Below are 7,659 nucleotides of genomic sequence, written 5' to 3'. Positions count from 1 at the left end.
TGTCCTCACTCGTAAGAGGGAGCTAAGAGAGAAAGAAGGAAGGAAAGAAAGACCCCAGTGGATGTGTTGGACTTGCAGAGGGAGAGAACATACCTAGGGATACAAAGTGGAGTGGGGGGAAGGGGGTGGGGAGGGTGGTCGGGGACAATTGGGTGGGGGACACGGGGTCTAATCACAATTCGTGGCAATGGGCATGCTGCCAGTATGGATCTGGCCATCACATTTTCAGCACGAGTGGTGACAGTTAGCTTTGTACCCCATGAATATTCATAACCAATTTTTAAAAATAAAAATAAAAATAAAATAAATCACCCAGTTCCAGGTATTTTGTTATAAGCAACAGAAATGGACTAATACAGCATTCTCACCATGAAAAATAAGTGTGTGAAATGCCATACCATAATACATACATATTTCAAAACATCATGTTGTGCACAATAAACATACACAACTTTTGCCAATTAAATAATTTAAAACATAAGAATAAAACGGATGCATTTTACTGTGTATAAATTATGCCCCAATAAAATTAGTGTTTCAATTTTTTTAATACACCACTGACATATTTCGTATTTTCATAAAACAGAAAAAATTAATGAGTGCTAAGTAGGGCTAAAGTCTCTACGTTGCAGGGTTGTGGTGAGGATTTAACAAATGAATGCAATTGTGTCTTTTAAGACCCTTAAGTTGTAGTCAGAGGCCGGGCTGAGATTTTATTGCTGGAGCCAGGATGAGAGGCTAATGTAGCCATCAAGTGACTAATACTGGTGGCTCAGAGTAGAGCATTAGTGGTGGAGCCAGTGGAAGGTATCAGGTTTGGGGTGGATTTTCAAGGGAAAATGACAGGATTAGCCGATGGGTTGGACGCAGGCTGGGAAAGGAAGGAGAGTCAAGGGATGATCAAGACTTTTGGCCGAGCAGCTGGTGAATAAAGGTGCTGTTTACTGAGGTGGGAAGGATTGCGGGTAAAGCAGGTTTCCCCAGGAGGATCAAGACTTTGGTTTTAGGGAAGTTAAGTGAGATGCTTGTTATAAATCCAAGTGGAGAATTCTCGTGGGCAGTTTGATATCAGAGTCTGCAGTCTGGAGAAGAGGTATGGGCTCCAGACAAACCTTTGGGAATTGCTGTGGGGCTGGGTGAGCTCTACGGAGGAGAGACAGTGACAGAAGAGAAGTCAGGAGCTGATCTCTGGTGATCAGAGGGTGGCAGAGAAGAACTTGGAAAAGAGCCTGGGAGGAAGCAGTGGCGAGGGAGGAGGAAAACCAGGAGAGAGGGGTGTCCTGTAACTCTCTGAAGGAGAGCAGCCCAAAAGGGAAACAGAGAAATGGATCTGTAGCTGGAGGGGAGTATGGGGTGAAGGGGAAATTTTTGTTTTTGTTGTCATTTAAAATGGGAGGTATTTCAGTGTGTTTTGTCTAGGAGAAAGAGAGAGAGCTATTAGAAATGAGGCAAATGAAGGAGAAGAGAGACGGGCATGGATAAAGCCAGATACAGTTGGAAAATGCAGATTCCTTTCTGGGTGCAAAGGCTGAATAGCTCCCAGGCTCCCAGAGAAGGGCCCACTGGGTCTGGTAGAAAGGGCAGGGCCATGGATCTCCAGCCCCGTCACCAACGGTGCAGTCTGGTCCTCATTCTCTCCATCTGTGAAGTGGGGATGGCTACAGCACCCGAGAAACCCTGTGGACTCGGTGCATGGAGCATCTCAAATTGGGGGAGGAAGGGCAGAGCCTGGCATCAAGTGACAGCTGGTCAAGTCAGTGTGGCCTCTTGTGAGAGACCCAGGCCTCAGGTGGGTTCATGGCTGCTGGAATAGAGGCAAGGATGCTTCCTGGGGAGGATCAGCCAAGTGGAGCTGACTGGACAGAAAGGGAGGTGAGGAGGGACAAGGAGGAGCAGCCACGTGGCAGCTAATGGTATCATCTCATGATTGTTTGGGTTGACTGGGCTCGGCTGGGTGGTTCTCCTGCTGACCTCACTTGCAGTCTGGTGCAGTCAGATGGCAGCTGGGCCTGGAGACCTCTGGAAGCACCACTGGGCTGGGACATCCACATGTCTGGCGCCTCAGGGCTTCTTTTGTGCCCTCTTCCCATGTGTCATCTCATCCTCCAGGTCCTTCTTTCCAGCAAGGCCATCAGACTTCCTGCATGGGCGTGAAGCAAAAGCTGCCAGTGGTCTTCAGCCCAGAACTGGCACTGCATTCTCTTGAGTAAACTCACTCCAGGTCCAGCTCAGAGTCAGTGTGGCAAGGAGACTGACAAATAGTGGGCAGCACAGTTCACAGGGGCCACCAAAGAGTCAGCCACAGCCACCCAGCTAGTAAATGTAGAGCCCAGTATGGCCCCAGGTCTGTCTGGCTCTGCATCCCACACTCTTAACTCTCACAAGGTACCAACCTTACCAAGTACTATCAGGTGTTGGGAATGAGAGTTGGAGCAGGTTATGGTGCGGGATGCATATTCCAGAAACTGGTGAAGGTGATCTGGGTCTTGTAGCCCTCCTGGGCACTGTGATTGAACATCAAGATGGTTACTGCCACCGGAGCACCAGCTCTGTGTCACCTACTCTGTTGGGTTCTTTACCTTCCTCATTCCTCATCTTTTCTCAAACCCCACCTGGGACCTTGCTTTCCTGCAAGCTGGGAATGTTGTCAGTTGCCCATGGATGCAGGAAGCATGTGCACAGCTCCCAGCAGAGTCTGCTCGTGGGTACGTGCTCAGCCAGTGCTGGTTCATTTCCAGCCACTCGTGAGGCCAGAACCAAAGACTGACTGACCCGAGTTCCCTGTTGGACCAGACTGAGTGGAGTTGGGGGATTGGGGGACAATGTGTACAGCCTGAAACCTATGGCCATTCTAGATGGAGAGCCAGGCTGGCTCAGCTGTGTGAAGCATACGATCTCACCTCCATGTCTCTTCTCCCTCCAGCAAATGGAAAGGATTCTGAAGAAAGCATCCAACACTCACAAGCAGAGAGTGGAGGTAAGCCACTGGGCCCAGTGGGGGAGACTGAGCCACTCAGGGTACCAGCTGGACCCAGAGGCTAAGGGCCTGACCGAGGGAGCCATGTTGGCAGGGAGGGGGCTTTACCGAACAGAAGTGACACCTTCCCAGGGTCATGCCAGGGAGAGCCAAGGATTCTGGCATCTGTAAGACCTGGCAGGGTGGATTTGAGAGGAGGAGGCTCACAGAGCAGAGACAGGACATGAGAGAGGTGGGGTTAGGTGGTGTTGCACATCCCTGGGTCCATGCCAACACGGGCTTCCTCCTTCCCTTTGCCAGGACTTCAACAGACACCAGGATACACTCACGGAGCATTATGACATTTCCAAAGTCAGCTGGACAAAGTAGCCCCCTGGCCCTGGGTGTGGAGCAGCATCGAGGAGAAGCAGAAGGCAAAGCCAGGGTTTTGTTTGGTGTCTTTGGTATTTTAGAGAAACATTATTTTACACAAGCCCTTGCACTTCTGCTGTGACAGTGCTTTTCGAAGCTGTGTGCCCTCATTCTGGAACTAGATTAAAGTAAGACTGTTCTTTTACTCAACTTAGATTTCTTAGTAGCACATAGAAGATAAGCCTTTTTAGTTTGTTTTTTGTTTGTTTGTTTGTTTGTTTTGCATTTTGGCGGCTGGCTGGTATGGGGATCTGAACCCTTGACCTTGGTGTTGAAACACAACACTCGAACTAACAGCTAACTGGCCATCCCCAACCTTTTTAGTTTGAATGGAAAGTTTTGAACACTTATCCAGAGGTAAAGGCCATTTCTGTGTAAGTGCCGTGTAAAAATATGTTTACCACCGGGTCGCATCTAATTTTCTGAGGCCAGCCAGCTGTCTTCACCTGGATGAGACGGACTCCAGAGGGAAAGGAACAAAGGCCAGCATGGCCTGCAATGTGCAGACGCCCATGGGAATCAGCATGGGCTGCCCTTCCAAGCTCCCTCTAGCTTGGGGCTTAATGCTGTTCCACCCAGGGCCCAGGGAAGTCACCCACAGCTTTGTGGCTTTCAGACTGTCTGCTCAGCCACCTGGCTAGTGAGACAGTACAGCCTTGGTAGCAGATAGCCACCAAAGGCAAGGACGGAACGCATGCTTGTCCCTTTCTGAGCCTGCTCCACCCAATACCCCCATCCAGACACATCTAATAGGGATTGCCATGGCCGACATTGCTAATCGATCACAGCAATCTTTGTAATGGACCCAGACACAGCCTGCCTCACAGCCCTCAACCCTGGGCTTTCGTTTTCATTCAGATTTGGTGCATCATGTGGAGCCTGTTTGGTGTCCTTGCCCTAAGGACACCTCAGGGGTGACAGGACTAGGGCAGAGTCACAGCACAAACAAACATGGGCTCAGTCAGCGTGTAGTGGATGAGGACCCAACTACATATGCTCTTGGGAGAAACGGTCTCTGTCGACAGAGACTGAAAGGGTGACATAGGCAGAAGAGAACAACGAAGTGTTGGGGTTGGGTCTGTCAACAAAGCAAAAACCAGTCATTAAGTATGTCTGAGTGTCTTGTAGGCTGATTGTCACTGAAATGCTGCCTTTTGGATTATTGCACATGAGGAATGTGAATGTGCATACTGCAAAATGACTACTCGATGTGGAAAAAATTAGGTGGCACATCTGTTTCCACCTGTGACAGATGACGTAGTCTCTCATTAGCAGTGGCTCCTTTTGGCAGCGAGTCTCGTAACCCAGTGGAAAGGCAGTGTCAGGCTGTTTTCATTGTGAGCCAGCAGCTGGGGTCTGCACTCATCCTGGGGTGGTGCAAAAAGCTTTTACCAGTATGCCTGAAACCCATGTCTAGAGATTGTGTTTTAATTGGCCTGGAATGGGATTTGGTTACTGGGATTTTTCAGAGCTCCCCAGATGACACTAATACAAAAGGCAAAGTTTGAGAAAGACAGGTCTGTCACGGTAAGTACAGTCTTTACTGAGATATTGCAGAGGTCAAGCTGATTAAATGTAAATGCCAAGGATAAAATTCAAATGTTACCCAAATTACCCCCACATATGGAGAAAAGTGGGTTACAAGTAATTTATGTGTAATGACAGTGCTTAGTGTGACTACCTGTAACACTTGAGAGTCTATTTCCTCAAAGACTCATCCAATCTCTTCCTTCCCTTTGATACTGATTTTATTTTATTTATTTATTGGCAGCTGGCCAGTACAGGGATTAACACTGGAGCATAGTGTTATCAGCACTACACTCTAACCCACTGAGCTAACTGGCCAGCCCTGATACTAATTTTAAACATCTGAACAAAATGCCTAGAGCAAGCCTGGAAGGAAATGCTCCGTAATGACAGGCACCACCACCTCTCTTGGGTGGTTTTTCTTTTTGCCTTATACTTATTGGCACTTCCTCAATTTCTCTATGGTGAACATTTTCAGTTTCGTACATTAAAAAATGTTTCTCTAAAACAGTACAATAAATTGGGCAAAGTATGATGCTATGTAGAATAGGGTTTCTTTCACATAAGTCACTGCTAACTCTTGCTGAACAGACCCTGATATCCTTCCTCAGCGATAGTCACAGTCCTGACGTCTCATCAGATTCCTTCCGGAGCTTATTTGCCGGACAATTAGTGTCAAAAAACTGCTCTTGGCTGCTTGTTTTGTGCTTCGTGCAAAAATGCTTCCAGCCCAGGATTCATTTAGTAATCTTCAAATATTCCAGTTTTGGATCCTGTGGAGGTGAGTGAATCGCTTAATGCTGAACTTTGGGGGCAAATAACTGGGGTGGCCTCATCCGTACACCTCGACGAGACACTGGTGCAGCTCCAAGTATCTGCCAGCCAATGGTTTCTATGGATTCCAGGGAGTGAGAGGACAGGATGGAGGAGATGTGGGACGGATGGTGCTGGTCCTCTGACTCCCAGAAATCGGGTGCCCCGGTAATCCGAGTTGATTCCTGGGCCCGAGCGCAGTGAAATAGGCCTGCTGGGAACAGGACTTCTAAAAGGCAATATGTCTGGAAGGCTGTGGTCCAAGGCCATTTTTGCTGGCTATAAGCGGGGTCTCCGGAACCAAAGGGACCACACAGCTGTTCTTAAAATTGAAGGTGTTTATGCCCGAGATGAAACTGAATTTTACTTGGGCAAGAGATGTGCTTATGTGTACAAAGCAAAGAACAACACAGTGACTCCTGGTGGCAAACCAAACAAAACCAGAGTAATCTGGGGGAAGGTAACTCGTGCCCATGGAAATAGTGGCATGGTTCGTGCCAAATTCCGAAGCAACCTTCCTGCTAAGGCAATTGGACACAGAATCCGTGTGATGCTGTATCCCTCAAGGATTTAAACTAAAGGATTTAAATGAAAAGTATATAATAAATAAAAGTGGATTTGTGTTCTTGTACTTTTGTTAAGTGGCTTAAAAACTTATTACCCTGAATTGAGTTACTGTATGCTTAAAGTGGTGGAGGTTATTCAGCCTTTTCAGGATACAAGGAAGTCAGAGCCACATGTAATGGTGATTACAGAGATTTAGAAGGTAATGGGATTTTAATGTGGGTTATCTTAATACAAGGCCTTATGGGTGGGGGCTAAGTAAGCTTTGGGAAAGTAGGAAGGTGACTGCCTTCATCAAGAGTAAGTGAAAGAGTAAGTGAAAGTAAGTGAGAGTAAGTGAAAGAAGCTTAAAATTGTCTTTTATAGTACCTTGTAATAGTATGTACTTGTTCAACACAGACTAGTTGGGGAAAGTTATGAGTAAAAATGGGCATTGGGAATAATTTGAATGGAGATTATATTGATGTTATTTGGCAGTTCATTTAGATAGACTGGGATGAAATGTCCTTAGGATTTGTGACTGGACAAAATACTTGACTGAGTGTGATATGTAGACTGAAAATATCAAACAAAATGATGCCATATGGTTCCACTTCAGAAAAAGTAATCCTGTGATGTGTGGGGGTTGGGAATAGTGCATGGACAGGTAGCTCTCCTTGGCTTTGTGTTTTAATGTAATAAATTACGGGTTTGAGATATTTTAGGATATTACAAAGGGGAAAGTAAGCAGGGCTGCAGAGTATTTAAATTTTTTAAGGATGTTGTAAAATAAAAATTTGAATTAAAAAAAATATATTCCAGTTTTGTTCTCTAGATCTTCTCACACTTACATCTCTATCCTAAGCAAACGATATGTAATCACAGTTACAAAACCATCTTTTCACCCCCAAAATGGAGACAGGAGGGAAGATGAAAGACATGTGAGAGGCAGGCAGCCTGGGGAAATGGTTCTGATACTGCTGGGTTGGAATCCCCAGGGAACTGTGATGGTTTATTGGGACAGAATGCAGGCATTTCTCCACAGCCCAAGTCTTCATAAAAGCAAACTAGACATAATTAAATGTAGTAGGAGCCACTATTTGCGTTACCCACGTGGCCACTAACCACAAATATAAAACACGCTTTTCGGCTAGGTTCGGTGGGGCGTGGCTTTCAGGAGAACTTTACAAGCAATAAACAGGCAAGCTCGTTCACAAATAAATGTTGACACTGACAGCTGGTGACTTGATAAGGCTTGATTGCCATTCAGAGAGTTAGACCTCTTTCCAAGTAATCACCACCTAACCCCTCCCCTTAGAATGTATCACAATTGGTGACCATTGGTGTATATTTGTTTCTTAGACTGCTCCACTAAATTGTGAGCTCCA

At 46.4% G+C, this 7,659-nt stretch overlaps 1 pseudogene; it reads left to right on the top strand.

Annotated features, from left to right (window-relative positions):
- Positions 1-5,877: 5,877 nt before the first annotated feature.
- LOC103603069 lies at positions 5,878-6,359 on the top strand (annotated as a pseudogene).
- Positions 6,360-7,659: the final 1,300 nt, after the last annotated feature.

Source organism: Galeopterus variegatus, unplaced genomic scaffold (genome assembly GCF_000696425.1).
Source record: "Galeopterus variegatus unplaced genomic scaffold, G_variegatus-3.0.2 Scaffold4422, whole genome shotgun sequence".
NCBI classification, from domain to species: domain Eukaryota; kingdom Metazoa; phylum Chordata; class Mammalia; order Dermoptera; family Cynocephalidae; genus Galeopterus; species Galeopterus variegatus.
Note: the sequence above shows the minus strand (reverse complement) of the source record. Positions and strands in the feature narration are given on the sequence as shown.